Raw genomic sequence first — 22,500 nt, 5'->3', positions numbered from 1 at the left:
AGAGAGAGAGAGAGAGAGGGTTACCGGCAGTGAGCTTTACATAAGTCAAATTTCAATGTAGGTTAAATTTAAATGCGTTTGAAAGACTATATATATATATTATATATATATATATATATATATATATATATATATATATATATATCATATATGTATATATGTGTGTGTATGTATATATACACATTACCTTTTAAGTTACGTGCGCATGATCACGTGTATGTCTTCGTGTACACATGCATGTATAAATACATTTCTCTCAGTCAATCTCCAACGAGAGTCACGCGCACTGCAGTAATTCTTCACGTAGGTTTACCCAAATCCCGAAGTACAAGAAAAGAATCGGGAGAAGAACGATAACGAGAGGAGGAAGGGGGGGAGGAAGAAAAGGGGGGGGGAGAGGGGAAGGACTTGTTATCGCTGAGAAGCAGAGACAGAGACGTGAGGGGAGCTGAAAAGAGAGAGAGAGAGAGAGTCGAGGAGGAGGGAGAGACTTGTTATCGCTCCGGGAGGGAGGGTTGGGGGGGAGAGGAAGGGGATGGGGGAGGAAGGGGAGGGGGAGAGGAGCGTACGGGCGATACCTCATTAAGCCTGGTTCCTCAGAAGGGAAAAGGTAAAACAGGGAAGTTTTAAATGACGTAAGAACCCTCGTACCTTGACGTTAGGGCCTAAAAGGAACTAAATTTGGCAAAGCTACGGCCTGCTCTGGTAGGGGAGGAAAGATATGGAGGGGGGAGGAAGACGGGAGGGGGAGGGAGAGAGGGCTGAGGGTGAGCCCTTGGGTTTGGGGGGTGGGAGGTGTTGGGGCAAAGTAGTTCAGGCTGGTCGTAGAGTCGTGGGTATTTTGGTTTATTACTTGTGTCTTGTAACTTATTGCACTTTTACGTAAACAGCGTGTTCCGTGTTTTTTTTTTTTTTTTTTTTACTTGGACTTTCCTTTTTTTATTTTATTTGCTCGTAAACTGCTCTGTTTTTACTGTATCCTTACGTGTCTAAGTTGCAGTACCTTTGGAAGCATTAGTCAGGGTAATTCATTTTCTCCTAATTAAATCCAAAAGAAAAAGAAAAATCCTATTGGCGTTTGCTGGTTTCTCCTCGTGTGGAAGTAAGTGAGACTTTAAATAAATGTCTAGGAATCATTAGCCATATTAGAAAACATTACTTTTCCCTCCCTGTTCTTTATATAGTTGTTACTAAATATCTGACCGTAAAATGTTGAATTTAAATTTCCGTTCTGATTTGGCTGCAAAAATATGAAATTAACCTACAGAGCCTACGACACCCATAGCTGACTCATTTTGAAAACCCAATACAAACAACTGAAGACTGTCTTAAGACTGTTTCATATTTTAATATAAAGAGCAAATGAATCCCCACCTCAGAAGAGCCATCGTTAAGGCTCTAAAAATATGAGAGTTAATCTTCAAAGCCTATGAAAAATTTTACAAAGGCCAGTACAAACAATTAAAGAATGCCTTAAACCTGCTATATAAACGAGTGTAAAGAGCAAATGAATCCCCAGTCTCGGGAAAGTCATTGTTGATAAGACCAGCGCGAATATCCCCCCCTCACTGTCTGAAGAAATATCGCTCAACAGGTGAGATCAATGTTGCAGCCCACATGAGTTATGTCGAAAACAGGATAGCCAGCCGACGGCGGCGGCGGCGGCATTCGAGGAGCCGACGTTTACGGCGAATAAAAGCCTGATGTTATATCTGTATCTAATCACTCAAACGTTTCAGGCCGTAAAAGTTCAAAGGAATTCTTAAAGAGAGATGTACTGCTTCTCCAGTTACACGACCCTATGAGGAGGGTTGGGGGATAGAGTGTCGTCAGTGCACCTCACGCGGTGCACTGTAAGCATTACTTTAGGTTCTTTGCAGCGTCCCTTTCATTCCTTCTAGTTATTATTATTATTATTATTATTATTATTGAAAAGGATGGCTGTATTATGCGAATTTATCTTATACAGCCATCCTTTTCAATGAGGCCTGTTTAAGAGGGGGTCTATTTCCTTCATATTATTATTATTATTATTATTATTATTATTATTATTATTATTATTATTATTCAGAAGACGATACCTATTCCTATGGAACAAGCCCACCACAGGGGCCACTGACTTGAAATTCAAGTTTCCAAAGAATATTATGGTGTTCATTAGGAAGAATTAAGAGGAAGTAAAGGGAAATACAGAAAGAAGAGACCTCACTTATTAAAAAAACTAATTAATTAATAAATTAACAAACAGATAACAATGCATTAAAATGTAAGGAGAATAGCATTAGGGTAGTAATGCATTGTTGCACCTTCCCTTGAACTTCTGAAGTTCCAATTGCATGCAACTTGGTTCGTATTCTCTTTCTTCCATCGTACTTGACACACTCTCCTGAAAATATTGTTCCAAAGTGCAACTGCGAAGTTTTCCTCCTTTTACACCTCAAATCTTTATGCTTCCAATTGCCCTTTCAGCGCTGAATGACCTCATACGTCCAAGCGCTTGGCCTTTGGCCTAAATTTTATATTTTTCATTCATTCATTCAGCCTTACAACTTCACTTTCTCCTTACTCCAAGTTGCAGTGATTCAACTCCTTTCTTTATCAGTTATTCCCGTTCTTGCGTAAGGATTGCAATGTGGGCAAGATTGCTAATTATTGCATAAAAAAATTAGCGTATTCCAGGAAAGAATGAGTTATCGTATACATGTGAATGATTGCTTGGTAGGCGGCTGGGCGGGCGCAACCTAACATGTGGCCAGCATGTTTCAAAGCTCGTGTAAATCTGAAAGTTTAAAACTGTATTACTGTCTTTGAGAATAGAACTCCGTCATGGACACTGATTTTTTTAAATTTTCAGTTCTTCCATATACACTTTCGCTGCTCTACACATGATGGTTTATCCTTGTTGTTACTTTGTTTCAAATTCACAACCGCACGCTCTCTCTCTCTCTCTCTCTCTCTCTCTCTCTCTCTCTCTCTCTCTCTCTCTCTCTCTCTCTCTCTCTCTCTCTCTATATATATATATATATATATATATATATATATATATATATATATATATATATATATATATATATATATATATATATATATATATATATATATATATGTGTATATGTATGTATATATATGTATATATATTTATTTATATATATACATACTTTTATATATATATATATATATATATATATATATTTATATATATATACATACTTATATATATAAATATATGTATATATATATTTGTATAAGTATGTATATATATGTATATATATATATATATATATATATATATATATATATATATATATATATATATTTAAATACATATGTATATTTATATATACAGAAAGTGAGTGCGTGTATTTGTTTGTATTTGCGAGAATCACTCATGTGTGCGAGCATTTATTTAAAGGGACATACGAGGACACGATTGCAGCCCCAAGCAATCAAATTGTCATATAATATAAATAGTTCAGATGTCATTATACGACACAGCAGAGCAACAGCTGTCTGTGACCAGCGATAACAAACACATGTCATTATTGGACAAGTAATTCTCAGAGAGCCAATTTTGTTCCTTTTCGTAACACAAGTACGAAGATAGAAACAGCAGGAGGCGAATTAGTAATGTCTCTCTATAAAAATGTCTAGAGAAAGATGGTGGTCAGTTAGTAATATCTCTCGATTTATGTTGGTTTTTAACTATTGAGATGGATTTTTTTCTGTCCGTCCGTCCTCAGATCTTAAAAACTATTGATGCTAGAGGGCTGCAAATTGGTATGTATATCATCCACCCCCGAATCATCAAGCATACCAAATTATAGCCCTCTAGCCTGAGTAGTTTTTATTTTATTCAAGGTTAAATTTAGCCATGATCGTGCGTCTGGTACCTCCGAGTCCAATTCCGGATGCGTCGCCGACACACCTTCACTTGAACGCATCTGGGGAGCAACTGAGCGCTCCCCGGTCGTAGCTGAGCGTTTCGAACAGCATTATACGCTGTACAGAAAACTCGATTGCGCCAAAGAAACTTCAGCCCATTTATTACTTATTACTTTTTGAAGTTGATGTTATGGAAAACAGAAATAACTGGTGAATGACTAGTGATTCAGATCAACAAACATATGAAGAGGTTTCGAGAAAACTGAATTTGCTGAATGCACTTTGTATTAAGTGAAATATAAAATTTAGGCCAAAGGCCAAGTGCTGGGACCGGTGAGGTCATTCAGCGCTGAAAATAATATTGAAACAATTGTTAGGAGAAGGGATAAAGTGAGATTGAAGAAAGATCATACGAAAACAGAGGTATGGTAAAAGTAGGAAAGGGGTAGAGCAGCTAGGGAGGCCCGAAGGGGCGCTGCAAAGAACCTCGAACAACGCCTACAGTGCACCGCGTGAGGTACACTGACGGCACTTTCCCCCTGTGGACTTTGCATGTAAGTGAAAAATTCTCACCTCCTTACATATTTGGCGTTAAGGAAAATACCTTTTCGCGAAATCTAAAAATACCAAATAACAAGGTAGTGATAATTTATCCTAACCTTAATGCTAACGAATCCTTCACCAGAACTACGTTGAAAGTCTCTCCATTAAAACCCGACACAGAAAGAAATTATCCTCAAGCATCACAGAAACAAAACCGGAAGTGCCAGGGGGGCCAAACGCGCCGCGCACAAAAACAATAAACAAGACTAAATGAATGCTTCACTTTTATTCAGATCCCATGTAAAGTCGACGTCTCACTGTGCATTGCACAAACAACCCATTTAGGACTGGCCATACACGCACATACATACATACATACACGCACATACATACATACACATACATACATACAGGTACATACATACATACCTTTTGGTTACCGTCCCTTCCCGAAACATTTTCTTCAAGAGCGCCCGTAGACATACGCTCACACACACACACACACACACACACTTGCATGTAAGTGTACACACACATACACACACACACGTACACCTTTTGGCTACCGTCCTTTCATTAATTTAAAGCGAAGAGCGTGATCGTCTTCAGTTTTTGTGGCACTCCCGAGTGCCACCACATCATCCCCCTGGCACTGTTAGGGCTTGGTGTTTGTGCGTGTGTGTGTGTTTGGGCCTCTCTCTCTCTCTCTCTCTCTCTCTCTCTCTCTCTCTCTCTCTCTCTCTCTCTCTCTCACCTGGGCTGGTCTTATCCCCTCTCTCTCTCTCTCTCTCTCTCTCTCTCTCTCTCTCTCTCTCTCTCTCTCTCTCTCTCTCTCTCTCAATCGTTTGTTGTGAGGGTCTGCAAAAGGTAAGGGGGACGGGATGCTGCAAGGGTAATCTTCAACAGGAAGTGAGGGTAACATCACCGGAATGAGAATAGCTCGGAAAGGCGACACTTCAGTATTATTTCAGAATTAAAAACAATTAAAAACATAGAGACAGGAAACTGTGCGTGGTGGTGATGTTAGTACGCAACTAAAAAAAAATGTTTTTTCAAGATTAATTGTTTTGATTGTCTCTTCCGAACTTTGGCAAGATTAATTGTTGTTGTATGTATGTATATATAAATATATATATATATATGGCATTTATATAATGTGTGTGTATACATATATATACTGTGTGTGTATGTATATATATATATATATATATATATATATATATATATATATATATATATATATATATATATATATATATATATAAATATATATATATATATATATATATATATATATATATATATATACATATATATATATATATAAATATATATATATATTATATACATATATATAAATATATATATATACATACATACATACATACATACATACATACATCATTCACACATGTATACATCTTGCTACCTAGTTTCTTTGTCTCTTCTTGCCCTCTTCTGAAACAATACAATGAAAGCCAAAGGACTGTACCCATTTGAGAATGACTACACAGACGCTTGTGGCCGGACAAACGGTAACAAAATGAATAAAAGTGGGGATAATATTAGGACTATAAAGGCGAAGGAAACTTCAAGAATAAAAGGGAAGAAGAGCCGAGGACGTCACTTATTTTGAGCATTCTGAAGGTGTGAGGGATGGGGGGAGGCGGGTGGGGTTGGGGGGAGTTAAAGGTAGGCCCCTGGGAAGATCTCTGCGTCTCCCTTCTTCAGCGGCCACAAACGATTATAAAGTGACCCACGGCAGGCACTCTACCTCCTCCTCCTCCTCCTCCTCCTCCTCCTCCTCCTCCTCCTCCTCCTCCTCCTCCTCCTCCTCCTTTCCTCCACTTGCGCTTCTTTCCTATTTCCCCTTTCTACCGACCATCATCTTTTGCCAGTAATGGCTCTTATTTGGGCGAGCCCCTGAGAGAGAGAGAGAGAGAGAGAGAGAGAGAGAGAGAGAGAGAGAGAGAGAGAGAGGCACCTTAAGAGGAAGGGAGGGGAGGGGAGGGGGGGTGGCGGTAAAGGCGTAGATGGCTAGTGAGTGGTGCCATTTGGGTGGCTGATCAGTGGTCCGGGTGCCACCAGAATGATGCCTGACTGCGGCACCTGGTAATAGGAATTTTACAATAGAGGTGCAGCGGCAACCTTCAGAATTTGCTCTATTGTACAATTGTAGCTTTAGCGGGCGTTGCAATATCATAGGTCAATAACCCCAAGCGTTCGGATTTTGGGGGGATGGGGCGTGACAGATAAGCCCGTACTTAGGGCATCTAAAGACGTGAAAGTGTGAGAAATGGCCAGTCCTTTGAATGGTGCTAAGAGATGCAGCTGAACATTCGAAGATTTTGTATCATACAATATCACCAATTTGCCTCAAAGAAAGTGTCAACAATGAGGAAATTTGGAACTTGAGTAATATACGGGTCAAGCCATTTCAAAGTAATTTCGCTAGATGCGTTGGGTATGAGGAGAATCAATATTGGTCCGCTAAAGGATTTCAGAGGAATTTTCGTCCGACGTAAGTTGAAATTGATTTCACGTTAAGAGGATAACTAATGCAGAAGCCCTAGGGCCTAGATAGTAGTACCTAATATACGCGACTCTAATTGACTGTTTTTCATCCTGCTATTTTTTATAGCAACGTCCTTTGAACAGAGACACAAACGCTTTAGCTTTATCTAAAAGGTGGATTCTTGGGTGTTTGTAAATCAGAACTCTCTCTCTCTCTCTCTCTCTCTCTCTCTCTCTCTCTCTCTCTCTCTCTCTCTCTCTCTCTCACTTATAGAGACACTACGGTGCCCACATTTTCGTGACGGCAAGAAGCATTCTCATTTGCTTTACAGTCATCTCACACATGTAGCATTAAAATGTCATTGACTCATAAAGCTCTGGTGCTTTTTACCCGCGATTATACCGAAATTGCGCGATCTTCTGCTCGGGACTAAAGCAGTCTATTATACGGAATCGCATAGCGAAACAGCTTAACGAAGATGCCCTGAATAGCGGGAGGATATGAGGAATTCGCTCCGAGCTGTAAAAGCCATCTAGACGAAACAGATGGAGACGCAGTCAAGTTGACGAGGGCTAAAATGAAGTGAATTCTGGCGATCTCTCTCTCTCTCTCTCTCTCTCTCTGTGGTGGACGAGGTATGTGTTGTGTGTGCAACTCGAGACACCTGTTAATAGATTGAACGCTACGCTAAAGGCCATTGTGACACCTCCGTCACCTTGCCCGCCCCCTCCTACGTGTGGTGGTTGAGGATCTGACGATGTTGTCGCCTCTGTTGGAAGTGCCTCGTCCTTGTCACCTCCTCTAGGGGCACTCTGTCGCACTTCCAAGGACTCGCTGCTGCTGCTGAGGAGGAGGAGGACCTGATGACGCCGCTGTAATCACTTCAGGTTGGAGTGCCACGTCTTCGCCGCCACCTGCTGAGGATCAGTCATTGCCACGTGCCCCCCCGAGATATGAGGTCACAAAAAAAAAAAAAAAGTGCATCAGATTCGCATCTTTCATAAGAACGAGCCTTTGACCAAAAGATGCGAGGCTGGCAGACGACGAAGGCACTTATAGGAGAGGGCAGCAAGGTCCATTTTCACCGTGGATCTGGGCATCATGGGTCTGCAGTGCTTTCGTGCCCGTTGGGATGGCATCATTTATAAGCAGCTGCTCGAGCTGTGAACAACGTACGCCTCGAGAGTAAAACAACGGAGTAAAACAACATTGGTGAAAGTACTTTTTTCCACTAATTTTTCCCCTCCCTCTCTCACACACTACTTTCGACTGCAATTCTTTCCCCCCCTTTTCTCAAAATAACTAGGTGGGGGTTTGGGTACAGTTTTAAAATGACTGTCATTCTTTGTAAGTGTGATACAATCTTTTGCATATAGATGTGATACAATCTTATGAATATAGATATGATACAAGCTTTTGAAATATTCCGGTCAGAGAGGCGCTTAAAGGAAAATAAAAGAACAAAAGCGTTTTTATATCTTCATCCTTCTCTTCACGCTTCATTGAAAGTGCAGTCTTTGGGTTTATACAATAATTCTTTATTTATCACTTTCACCGGCAATGATATATTTTTTATGAATGGGTGTTGATTATGGAAAAGTCGAAATTGCAAATAAGTAATGATGAATATTTGATAATGACATTATCAATATATACACAAGGATTACGCTTCTGAAATTCCTGTTATTAACTTAAGCACAATTTTACTTCAGCGAGTGCAACTCGAAAATGCAATAATAAGATAAGAAGTGAAGCCATGCCTGGACTGATCGCAAATATTTAACAGGACCCCATTTTCAAGAATATTATTATTATTATTATTATTATTATTATTATTATTATTATTATTATTATTATTATTATTCAATAGATGAACCCTATTCATATGGAACAAGCCCACCAAAGGGGCCATTGACTTGAAATTCAAGCTTCCAAAGAAGACTTAAGAGGAATTAAAGGGAAATACAGAAAAAAAAGAGATCTCACTTATTAGAAAAGAAAAAAAATTAATAGATAAAAATGTATTAAAATTCAATGAGAATACTATTAGGATACTAATGCATTGCATCTTTGCTTGAACTTTTGAAGTTCCAATTGCACGACAATTATAACTAAACCCTATAGTGTTATTTGGGAAGTGCAACTGTAACCCTTAAAGAAATATCTTCAGGTTTTCACTGTCGTTTTCTTAAAATCATGTCGAGTAGCTACTGTCAACTTTCAGGTTGTCTTCGGACGAAAACAAAAGATGACATGCAAGCATAATATTTTGGAAGGAACCATATTTGTTTGTTTGAGCATTTTCACGGAGGAACTCGATGTTTTCTCTTAATATTTGCTCGCGATAGAGATGTGTTGCGATTTAACCCTCGCTGAATTCAGTGTTCGTCTTTCGCGGGGGCGTCATTTGGGGAGTTGGGGGTGCACTTGTCCCCTTCAAGACACTGATGGGCCCCCAAACGCTTGGTTTGCCGCCCTAACCTTTGAAATAATAATAATAATAAATAATAATAATAATAATAATAATAATAATAATTATAATTATAATTATAATAATAATAACACCTGTTTGCTGCTTTATTCACTCAAAAATTTCTCGGGGGTTACAGCACCCCCCCCCTACGACCAGCTAATAAGGCTCACACCTCGCTCGCCACCCCTCCCATACCGTAAGTGCTAAACCTCCTGCCCCCACCCCCCCAAAAGAAAAATCTGAAATGACGCCACTGGTCTTTCGTCTGCTGATTTGCATAGAATGAAATGACAATATCTGGCTGTACCGCGCACCAGTAGATAATTCAACTAGATTGTTTTACTGAGATTAAATTCAGGAAATGTCATGGTTTCTGTGTTGGGAATTTTTTTTTTATTTAATAGATTATTTTGCAGTTCGTAAATCCAAGAGATGTCGTGATTTCTGTGTTAGAATTTTGTCAGAATTTTTTTTTTTATTACTGTCTGTAAGTCCACGGAATGTCACGATTTCTATGTTAGAATTTTTCGGTGTTTGTCAAACAATAAACCAAAATTATTGACTATTTCAAAGAATTCTATGACTGAGGTTTTTGAAAAACTGAATGGCGATGTTTGTCTTCATAGTGAGAGCTGAAGCTTTTGTTAACGAAATTCATATCGTTCAGTGAAAGCAGGAAAATAGACATGACCTTTGACCTTATCCGTGTATATTTCCTTATTTCCATAACAAGTGTCCTTGCTATATATATATTATATAACAAGTGTATATATATATATATATATATATATATATATATATATATATATATATATATACGAGCATCTGTAAGAAATACGAGGATATTGAGGAGTAATTGACGATTATTCATTTTGTCTCCTCACAGCGAATTCGCATCAATTCCCTTCGTCGCAGACTCCGCCGCCAGCAGCATCGAATTTCCCATTAGACTTTTAAATAGCAATAAAATGCAACACCTGAATTTCTCACCGACTTTTAAAACTCGCCCGAACGCTCTTTGATGTCGACGAGGGGTCTCCAAGGACACGCTAAAAGGACTTAAATTTCCCTGAGAATCGACTCGTGTTTGCCGATGTTGACACGTGCTGTACTTTCCCAGTGCCTCCTCCTCTCGTCCGCCCAGTGAATGTTTGTTTACACCACAACCTGAGTAATGCTATCGAGCTGTCGCATTATAATCCGGCACCTCCGAGGTGTCAGTGTGAGCGCGCGTGTATATGTGTGTGTGTGTGTGTGTGTGTGTGTGTGTGTGTGTGTGTGTGTGTGTGTGTGTGTGGAGGTCTGTGGCGTGGCCAAGAGCCGACTTTTGGTGAAGGGGAGAAGAGGGGGGGGGGGGTGGCTGACAGAAAAACCCGCGCCGCCACACCTGTTTAATTTACTTATGACGTCTCCCCGTGAGAGATAATGACAGTATACTGCCGAGTTCACCGGACACATTTCTTATCTCTCGGGGGAAAGATTTATTATTGGAAACGCCACTTCGGTAGTAGTTTTATTCGTCTAGTTGCTTTGCTTTGCTCTCTCTCTCTCTCTCTCTCTCTCTCTCTCTCTCTCTCTCAAACAGAAATGCCTAATCTCCTCCTTCGTCCCCTCACATTATACTTGGTTATTATATTTGATTTGAAAAAAGAAGAAAAAAAAAAACTGAGGGAGCCATACCTGAGGGTCTGATACAAGACCTAAAATTGGTCCGTCTTCTCTGGTCACATTTTCACCCAAAATAGTTTAGTGGTTGGTCTTTATGTTCCTACATGAGCTGACAAAGCTATGGCACAGAAATCTGCTGGCCTGTTTACAAAGGATGACCCATTATGATAGAAAAAAAAGGTGATTAAAGATATGCAGGTGACAAGGCAAATTCTGAAAAAGAGGAAAAGGGTGTTTGTGGTCAAAACAAGGTATATAATTTAAAAGTCTCACCAAAATGGCTATAATTATTCAGGGAAGTGATGAATTTATTACTTGAAAAAAGACAAATTAAATATAACTTCCTTTTTTTTTTACAAGACTCAAACAGATTAATCTTCATGTGTGTCATTGTATATAGCCATAGACCACATGAGTCGAGTGGAATTGAATTAGAAGTTGAGCAATGATTTAAATAAAGATGAAAGTCGTTTTATTCAGTTTTCTTCTCCCAGTAATCTTCTCCATTCTAAGAAGGCTTTTCCATCGTAATACACAGCCTTTGAAACTTTCGCAGAAAACAGATAAATCATCTGCTTCAGTGACAGAAAAATTATGAATCGTGTTTCACGGATGGACAGTAAATCATACATGCGTTTAGTTTCTAACCAGTACGCGTTGATACTCTACAGAACCTTCCTGGTTAAAAGAAGGCTTAATAAAAAAAATTCTACATTTAGGCATACGTTTCACCTAAGCAGACGAGGTGAAAGCACAGATCTGTTTCGTTTCTAACCGATCTACATGACTGGTGTCCCCAAAAAGCGAAGTGAAATCACAAATCTGTTTCAGTTTCTAACCGATCTGCGTGACTGGTGTCCCCAAAAGCGAAGTAAAATACCAAAGCTGTGTTGTTACTAACGGACCTGGTGTCCCCCAGATGCGTATCCTGCTAAAAAATAATAATTCATTGCCTGTTGATACAAAAAATCTGTGAAATGTTTTTTCCATAAAGACAGACTATAAATTAGACACCTGTCTCGCTTCCTAAGCGATCCACGTTCGCTTGATAAAACGGAAGGACAGTCGATTGATATGGTAACAATCGACTATACAGCTGTGTTCCCGAAAATACTTTGTAAAGAAAGTTTTTCCCCACTCAGTGTGTGAATCATACGTAAGAAGTAACTTTATTTTTGTATGGTTTTTTCTTGTAAAGTCCAGTGGGACTGATATTTTATAAGACTAATTTAAAAATATATATTTTTTTCTTTCTTCTTTGAAAGCCCAGAAGAAACGAAGAAAGAGACGGGTTGAAAATGAACTCTCCTCGTTCCTTTGAGAATCGATATGAACGCCGCTGTAAACATGGTAGGTTATAGGAATGAGGAAAACAGAAGAATTAAGAGAATTCTCCTCTTTGGGGAAATTTGGGGATGTTTATAATATGTGAATGTATGGATATATATATATATATATATATATATATATATATATATATAGGCATGGATATAAATTATATTTATATATATAAATTATATATATATATATATATATATATATATATATATATATATATATATATTAACTTAGTCTTATAAAATGTCAGTCCCACTGGACTTTACAAGAAAAACTCATACAAAAATAAAGTTAATTCATACGTATGATTCACGCACTGAATGGGAAAAACTTCCTTTACAAGTTGTCAACGGCGGCCCACTTTGGTATTTTCGGGGACACAGCTGTATAGCCGATTGTTGCTTTATCAATCGACTGTTGTTTCGTTTTATCAAGCGAACGTGGTTCGCTTGGGAAGCGAGACAGATGCCTAATCTATAGTCTGCTTTATAGAAAAAACATATTTCACAGACACAAAAATGTAGATATATATATATATATATATATATATATATATATATATATATATATATATATATATATATATATATATACATGCATAATTACACGTGTCCACACAGAACATACACATACATACACATAAACACACACATATGTATATATATATATTATATATATAATTATACATATATATGCGTGTGTGTGTGTATGTGTATGTGTGCAGACGTGTAATAATGCATGCATTTTGTTTACCTGTACCCTTTACAAACTTACTGTGCATGTCATATTGCCTTATCTCTCATATTCATTTGTATATATACATTACATCGTTGCGCAAGTGGCGTTACTTGTTCCTATACAAATCACATATATAAAAGTTTTTATCACTGAGATAAGCAAAATCACACACGACAGATCCAAGCCAAAACTTCTCTCTCTCTCTCTCTCTCTCTCTCTCTCTCAGAACTTACTGATAAAGAAGTAATCAGCAGATAAGTAAATCACTGTTACTCTGTAGCTGTATAATTTAAATGTATTGCTCAAAGGGTTTAACTGATATACAGTATACATACATACATACATACAAATATATATATATATATATATATATATATATATATATATATATATATATATAATATATATATATAATCATGAAGCTACAAATGTCGCTTAATATCAAATTCACGCTACCTTGGGAATATGTATATACATATATATATATATATATATATATATATATATATATATATATATATATATATATATATACATATATATATTATGTATATGTATATATATACACATACCAGTTATCATAACAGGATACTTAATACATATATTTATTACTTGTTGCTGCAGGCGGAACAATAGTTATATTTCAAGTATATCTACACAACAAAAATGAGAATTACTTCAAGGAGAATGAACTGAAAATAGATACGCGTCAATTCCGGACCGGCAGAGGCGCCTAATGACTGCCTGTCTGAAATACAAGCTGATGGACTGACTGACAAGTCGGTGATTGACTATCGGTCCGTTGAAGGAAGAGGGACGGAAGAGACTCGAAAATATTATTTGATTTTTTCATGCGCTCAGTTTTTTTTTCTTTCCGTAAGTGTGTTCGTCAAAATAACTTTTTTTTTTTTGTTGTAATGTTGTTTATTTAGATGACGTGAATGATTTCTTTGCGTTTGTTCGTCATATTGACTTGTTTGAATGCGGAATGTTTTATCTGTGATGTTGAATGACCTGTTTGATTGTGGAATGTTTAGCTGTGATGTTGAATGACCTGCTTGAATGTGGAATGCTTAGCTGTGATGTTGAATGACCTGCTTGAATGTGGCATGTTTAGCTGTGATGTTGAATGACCTGTTTGATTGTGGAATGTTTAGCTGTGATGTTGAATGACCTGTTTGATTGTGGAATGTTTAGCTGTGATGTTGAATGACCTGTTTGATTGTGGAATGTTTAGCTGTGATGTTGAATGACCTGTTTGATTGTGGAATGTTTAGCTGTGATGTTGAATGACCTGCTTGAATGTGGAATGCTTAGCTGTGATGTTGAATGACCTGCTTGAATGTGGCATGTTTAGCTGTGATGTTGAATGACCTGCTTGAATGTGGAATGTTTAGCTGTGATGTTGAATGACCTGCTTGAATGTGGAATGTTTAGCTGTGATGTTGAATGACCTGCTTGAATGTGGCATGTTTAGCTGTGATGTTGAATGACCTGCTTGAATGTGGAATGTTTAGCTGTGATGTTGAATGACCTGCTTGAAGGTGGAATGTTTAGCTGTGATGTTGAATGACCTGAATGTGGAATGTTTAGCTGTGATGTTGAATGACCTGCTTGAATGTGGAATGTTTAGAATGTTGAATGACCTTTGAATGTGGCATGTTTAGCTGTGATGTTGAATGACCTGCTTGAATGTGGAATGTTTAGCTGTGATGTTGAATGACCTGCTTGAATGTGGAATGTTTAGCTGTGATGTTGAATGACCTGCTTGAATGTGGAATGTTTAGCTGTGATGTTGAATGACCTGCTTGAATGTGGAATGTTTAGCTGTGATGTTGAATGACCTGCTTGAAGGTGGAATGTTTAGCTGTGATGTTGAATGACCTGCTTGAATGTGGCATGTTTAGCTGTGATGTTGAATGACCTGCTTGAATGTGGAATGTTTAGCTGTGATGTTGAATGACCTGCTTGAATGTGGAATGTTTAGCTGTGATGTTGAATGACCTGCTTGAATGTGGAATGTTTAGCTGTGATGTTGAATGACCTGCTTGAATGTGGAATGTTTAGCTGTGATGTTGAATGACCTGCTTGAATGTGGAATGTTTAGCTGTGATGTTGAATGACCTGCTTGAATGTGGAATGTTTAGCTGTGATGTTGAATGACCTGCTTGAATGTGGAATGTTTAGCTGTGATGTTGAATGACCTGCTTGAATGTGGCATGTTTAGCTGTGATGTTGAATGACCTGCTTGAATGTGGAATGTTTAGCTGTGATGTTGAATGACCTGCTTGAAGGTGGAATGTTTAGCTGTGATGTTGAATGACCTGCTTGAATGTGGCATGTTTAGCTGTGATGTTGAATGACCTGCTTGAATGTGGAATGTTTAGCTGTGATGTTGAATGACCTGCTTGAATGTGGAATGTTTAGCTGTGATGTTGAATGACCTGCTTGAATGTGGCATGTTTAGCTGTGATGTTGAATGACCTGCTTGAAGGTGGAATGTTTAGCTGTGATGTTGAATGACCTGCTTGAAGGTGGAATGTTTAGCTGTGATGTTGAATGACCTGCTTGAATGTGGCATGTTTAGCTGTGATGTTGAATGACCTGCTTGAATGTGGAATGTTTAGCTGTGATGTTGAATGACCTGCTTGAAGGTGGAATGTTTAGCTGTGATGTTGAATGACCTGCTTGATTGTGAAGTTTAGCTGTGAATGTTTAGCTGTGAGCTGTTGAATGACCTGCTTGAAGGTGGAATGTTTAGCTGTGATGTTGAATGACCTGCTTGAATGTGGCATGTTTAGCTGTGATGTTGAATGACCTGCTTGAATGTGGAATGTTTAGCTGTGATGTTGAATAAACTGTTTGAATTTGGAATGTTTAGCTGTGATGTTGAATGACCTGCTTGAATGTGGAACGTTTACCTGTGATGTTGAATGACGTTCTTGAATGGAATGTTTAGCTGTGATGTTGAATTTGAATAAATGTTTAGCTGTGATGTTGAATGACCTGTTGAATAAAATTGTTTAGCTGTGATGTTGAATGACCTGCTTGAACTAAATTTTAGCTGTGATGTTGAATGACCTGCTTGAAGGTGGAATGTTTAGCTGTGATGTTGAATTGTTGAATGCTGTTTAGTGTGATGTTAATGATATAAGGTGGAATTTTTAGCTTTTTGAATGACCTGCATGAATGTGATTTTAGCTGTGATGTTGAATATTTTGCTTGAATGTGGAATGTTTAGCTGTGATGTTGAATGACCTGCTTGAAGGTGGAATGTTTAGCTGTGATGTTGAATGACCTGCTTGAATGTGGCATGTTTAGCTGTGATGTTGAATGACCTATAATGTAATGTTTAGCTGTGATGTTGAATGACCTGCTTGAAGGTGGAATGTTTAGCTGTGATGTTGAATGACCTATTGTGGAAATTTAGCTGTGATGTTGAAGGTGGAATGTTTAGCTGTGATATTGAATGACCTGCTTGAAGGTGGAATGTTTAGCTGTGATGTTGAATGACCTGCTTGATTGTGGAATGTTTATGTGATGTTGGATGACCTATAATGTATGTTTATGTGATGTTGAATGACCTGCTTGAAGGTGGAATGTTTAGCTGTGATGTTGAATGACCTTTGATTGTGGCATGTTTAGCTGTGATGGTGATTGACCTGCTTGAAGGTGGAATGTTTAGCTGTGATAATGACCTGCTTGAATGTGGCATTTTAGCTCAAATGGTGAATGACCTGAATGGAATGTTTAGCATTATGTTGAATGACCTCTTGGATGTTTAGCTGTGATCGATTTATCGAAGGTGGAATGTTTAGCTGTGATGTTGAATGACCTGCTTGAATGTGGAACCTTCGTTTATCTGTGATGGTTTTTTTTTTTAGCCCATAAATGACCTGTTTGATTGTCAATTTTAGCTGTGATGTTGGATGACCTCAATGTGCATTTTAGCTGTGATGTTGAATGAACTGTTTGAATGTGGAATGTTTAGCTGTGATGAATTAACTGTTTGAATGTGGAACGTTTAGCTGTGATGTTGAATGATATCTCATGCCTGTTTAACGTGTTAAATACGTTCCCCTGTATTGTATCAGTATAAAAAATATAATCCTTTTATAATTATATACTCTAGCTCGACTAACAAGAATTAAATTGTGAGGAAACCTTGGGAATCTAACTCTAAAATTGGGCTGTGGGGATTTTATGATTTTTTTTTGCATAAGCACACGTGATTTTAGGTATAATTCCTATGGGTGTATATACTCTAACTAAATAAAGGAATATGCTATTAGATATGGAAAGGATGTCATATATATATATATATTTTAATATATTATATATATATATATATTATATATATACACTGTGTGTGTATTCAACTATCACAGATAACGCATCTTGACCATTTATCAAACAACCGAATCTTAGCATTATAACCTCTTATTTCCTCGTCGATTTATCGGTATTGACATGCAATGCTTCCTCGAACCTTCACCTTTTTTTTTTTTTTCCCTCCCATAAATCCGTTTCCTCATTTTTCCTTGCGTCCCTCACTATTCTGGCTTCCTAACGCCCTCATGATTTACTCAATATCTTTAGCATTCGGTTAATATGCCTCATGAACGTAAATTCGATCACTTCAGCATAAACATATTATTTTTTATGGTTGGGTTGGGGTTGGGGAATGGATGGGGTGGGGGTGGGGGAGGATGGGGTAGAGGGAGGGGAGGATAACTCCCTAGGGTGTATCTCTAACTTCTTCTTGCTATTAGATGTGGAAAGGATGTCATCACCACCTGTGGGTTTTAAATATTATATAAATTATTATTTTCGGTTCGGCAACATGTGTTTTTTTACGTAATTTTTATAGTGTGTGAGATGTGTGTCTAACCCTTCGTCTTGTAATGTCTTCTTAATATGGTTTTCGACATCTGAGTAATGATACAGAGTACATACATACATACATACATACATATATATAATGTCTATGTAGCTATATGTATATATATATATATATATATATATATATATATATATATATATATATATATATACATATTAATATATATATATATATATATATATATATATATATATATATATATATATATATATATATATAATATACTGTATATATCATTTGTATATATATACATATATATATATAATAGATACATATGTATACTGTATATATACACACATATATATAAAATGTGTTTGGGGGGACAAGCATTTTCTTTCCTTCACCGTTATATAATTTTATAAAAGTAGTGAGCAAGCCCAAGGTAGTCAGTCGGCCAGCGGCTATCTCCGTTGCCCAGCTCTGAAGCCAGAGGAGCTCTTGGCCGCAACAGAATAATTATTTTAGGCAGAAATTTGGAGGGAGGCGAAGTTCGTTTCACACAGAGAGAGAGAGAGAGAGAGAGAGAGAGAGAGAGAGAGAGAGAGAGAGAGAGAGAGAAAAGTACCTTGAGGAACGTTACGGTCTTTACCCTGAAGCTGCCTTACAAATTTATTTCATTCTTTAATTAAATATCAGGTTCAAGGATACGCAACAGGTTTAGTGATTTGCGTAAAAAACAAGTAAAAAATTACGCCGAGGTTTCTTCGGCGCAGTCGAGTTTTCCGTACAGTGTATAAGGCTGTATGAAACTCTCAGCCACGGTCCATGAAACTATCAGCCGCGGCCCATGAAAATTTCAGCCCCACCCCGGTAGTGGCCTGTGTTGTTGGCACTTATAGCGGTGCAAGACGCATGATCATGGCTAACTTTATCCTTAAATAAAATAAAAAACTACTGAGGCTGGAGGGCTGCAATCTGGTATGTTTGATGATTGGAGGGTGGATGATCAACATACCAATTTGCAGCCCTCTAGCCTAAGTAGCTTTTAAGATCTGAGGGCGGACAGACAAAGTGCGGACAGATTAAAGCGCGGACGGACAGACAAAGCCGGCACAATAGTTTTCTTTTACAGAAAACTAAAAACTGCACAATTAACGATGGCGAATGCTCGGTCCAAAATGCTGAGCGGGGAAGGTACAGAAAGACCATACTGGAGAATAAATACGTGAAAAACAACGAAATTAAAATAAAAATAAGATAATAGGAAGTAAGAGGAAACCGACTTTACTGGATAATCAGATGCGAAGTGAAAGCACAGTGGCTCATTAGCAGTGGAATAAAAAAGAAAGGGGTTTGATTCCTTTGAAGTCGGAGTGGACTAAATTACCGAGAATGAGAGAAAGAAGGAAATAACTGAGAATAAAAGGCAGAGAAGTGGATACAGTGAGGTGAGCGGAGGATGCAAGTTAACGAGACGATGATAGTGACGTGAGAAAAGAGTGAGGTAAAAATGGGAGGAATTAATATCGAGGAATAAAATTAAAATAAAGATCAATTATTAGATTCTTCTGTGGAAAAGACGGAACGGGCAAATTACGATTATCATTAATTAATATATTACGGGGTAGTGCCGTCAGTGCACCCCACGCTTTGCAATGTAGGCATGAATTAAGATTCTTAAAAGCGGCCCTTTGGCCCCTAGCTGCAACCCCTTTCGTTCCTTTTGCTGTACCTCCGTTCATAGTCTCTTTCACGTCTTAGTTTCCATCTTCTCCTAACAAGTGTTTCCTAGTCCAGCTGCAAGGTTTCCTCCTGTTACACCTGTCAAGCCTTCTTACTCTCGATTTCCCTTTCAGCGCTGAATGACCTCATAGGTCCCAGCGCTTGGCCTTTGACCTAAACTTTATATTCCATTGCATTCCACTTATATAATTATCGCTATTTTGACGATGATAGTGATAACCAATAATAATGATTAAACCTCACCATCATTGTGGGAATTGAGTTGATTTTTGAACTTATTATTGTTATATAAAATTTAATTCGCCAAACCTGTTCCTTTTTTTTTTATTCACCTCCCTCACATTTTACTTCATTTTCTTATTTTCTCCCTTGATTTTCTTTAAGCAAGTGACCCGAGGAGCGTACCAGGATATGCTCCCAACCTCCTTGATATGCTCTCAACCCCTGGAGAGGGGTCAGGAGGGGGAGTCACGCCTCCTGACCAGGAAAATGATGATGATGATGATGGTGACAGCGAGAAGGAAGCGAGAGTCCAGGAGAATGATGATAATAGTGAGGGCAGAGGAAGGAAGAGCAGTGAGGATGAGAGCGTATATAAATGGTGTAACAGGGCTGACCGTCGTCATTGAGACGCCTGTAAAAAAAAAAACGGCAGAATGTACATATTGTAACAGGGCTGACCACCGTCATTGAGACGCCTATACAAAACGGACATGGCTGACCATCGTCACTGAGACGCCTATATAAAAACGCCAGAATGTACATGGTGTAATATTGTTGACCATCGTCACTGAGACGCCTCTAAAAAAACGGCAGAATGTACATGGTGTAATACTATTGACCATCGTCACTGAGACGCCTATAAAAAAAACCCAGAATGTACATAGTGTAACAGGGCTGACCATCGTCATTGAGACGTCTATAAAAAAAACTGCAGAATATACATGTTGTAATAGGGCTGACCATCGTGACTGAGACGCCTGCATAGAAAATCAGCAGAACGCAAATGGTGTAAGAGGGCTGACCATGGTCATTGAGACGCCTGTATAGAAAATCAGCGGAATATAAATGGTGTAACAGAGCTGGCTGACCATGGTCACTGAGACGCCTATAAAAAAAAAGGCAAAATGTACATGGTGTAACAGGGCTGACCATCGTCACTGAGACGCCTGGAAAAGGCAGTAGAAAGATAAAATTTGTGACGCTTTCGGATGACGTGTGACGAGTGTGCATGAATTTGTGGCACAGCTGACCACCGTTTTTGCAACGCTTCTTAGAAAGCAGAAGCTGTAATATAATGAATATTGAGGTGGTAATGGAGAGAAGTAATGAGTTTTGTGAGTATGACCATGCACATTGTGATGCCACTTTATAATCCATTACCTAAACACAGCTTCAAATAAGAATTCAAGTGGTTAAAAAAAAACACATATTTTTAATAGTTTTCTATGTTCATTCTCCGTTTTATTTTTTTTATTTTCTTCTTCTTCTTCTTCCAGGTGTGGTGCAGGAAAGACGTCCACTAACAAGCAAGCAGGAAGCAGGGAATAAGTCGTGGCGTGACAGGGATGAAATATAAATTCGGACTCAGCCATGAAGTAGGGGGGAAGAAGGGGATCGAATCCCACAGTAAATAGGGAGATAAGAAGCTGAATAAGGGACGAGGATAAATAAGGAGATAACCGGAATAGGAGACGAGAATAAATAAGGAGCTGGGATCCGCGACAGGAAGAAATTTAAAAGAAGAATGGAAAAGATAAGGAGAGGGATAGAGGAAGAGACCGATAGCAAATGGGATGGAAGAACCGAAAGAAGGAAAGGGGCGAAGGGAAGAAAATGGGTGATATAACCCCCAGCACCCCACCCTCCTCCTTGCATCTCAAAAACGGCCCCCAACCCCACTTTCTCTCTCTCTCTCTCAAAATTCCCCCTCCCTCTTTCTCTCTCACGTTCTTTCTCTCCCTCTCTCTCTCTCTCTCTCTCTCTCTCTCTCTCTCTCTCTCTCTCATCCCTGGACCAACCCTCGAAAAGGGAAGTCATGAGAAAGATAATGATCTCTGTAGATGATCATGATGATTACAATGACGATGATGAGGATTCTGACAATGAAAACGAAAATAGAAAGATAAAGTGTTCACCAGACCAAAGATTAAATTATGGAATTACTAGGTATGTTATTGACCGTGTAGATAAATTAAAATAAACCGTCGATCAGGAGCTAAAGAAAATTTGTTAAAGTAAATTTATGTTAAAGAAAATTTACGTTAAAGAAAATTTTTGTTGTGTTACTTGTGGTGTGTAAATCTACTTGCAAGTTATTCGTGTACACATTAAATTACGCACACACAGTATGTATGTATGTATATATATATATATATATATATATATATATATATATATATATATATATATATATATATATATATATATATATATATATAAATATATAGTATATACATTTATATATATACAGTATAATACAGATATATATACTCATATATATATATATATATATATATATATATATATATATATATATATATATATATATATATATATACTTGTATGAAATTATTTATCACTTGTTTACGGTACATTTGTAAAATCACAAAAAAAAAAATAAAAAATAAAAATAAAATTACTGGAGACAGAAACAAACTCACTGCAAATACCAGAGGCCCTCACATGAAAAGAAAAACGTAGAATTAAAGAAAGAAAAAAAAAATAGGAATGTGGGCAGCGCTGCATTTTCAGGTT

General features: G+C 37.8%; 1 long non-coding RNA gene across 1 annotated transcript in view; it reads left to right on the top strand.

Moving 5' to 3' along the window:
- Positions 1-21,898, top strand: part of LOC136847026 (uncharacterized) — a 252,175-nt gene extending 230,277 nt beyond the window's left edge. Inside the window, exon 3 of the long non-coding RNA XR_010855586.1 lies at positions 21,243-21,898. This is a non-coding gene — a long non-coding RNA (uncharacterized lncRNA). The remainder of the gene's footprint in view (positions 1-21,242) is intronic.
- Positions 21,899-22,500: the final 602 nt, after the last annotated feature.

The sequence above is a fragment of the Macrobrachium rosenbergii genome, chromosome 16 (assembly GCF_040412425.1).
Source record: "Macrobrachium rosenbergii isolate ZJJX-2024 chromosome 16, ASM4041242v1, whole genome shotgun sequence".
Taxonomy (NCBI): Eukaryota; Metazoa; Arthropoda; class Malacostraca; order Decapoda; family Palaemonidae; genus Macrobrachium; species Macrobrachium rosenbergii.
The sequence above is the reverse complement of the archived record's forward strand: the minus strand, read 5'-3'. Positions and strand labels throughout refer to the sequence as shown.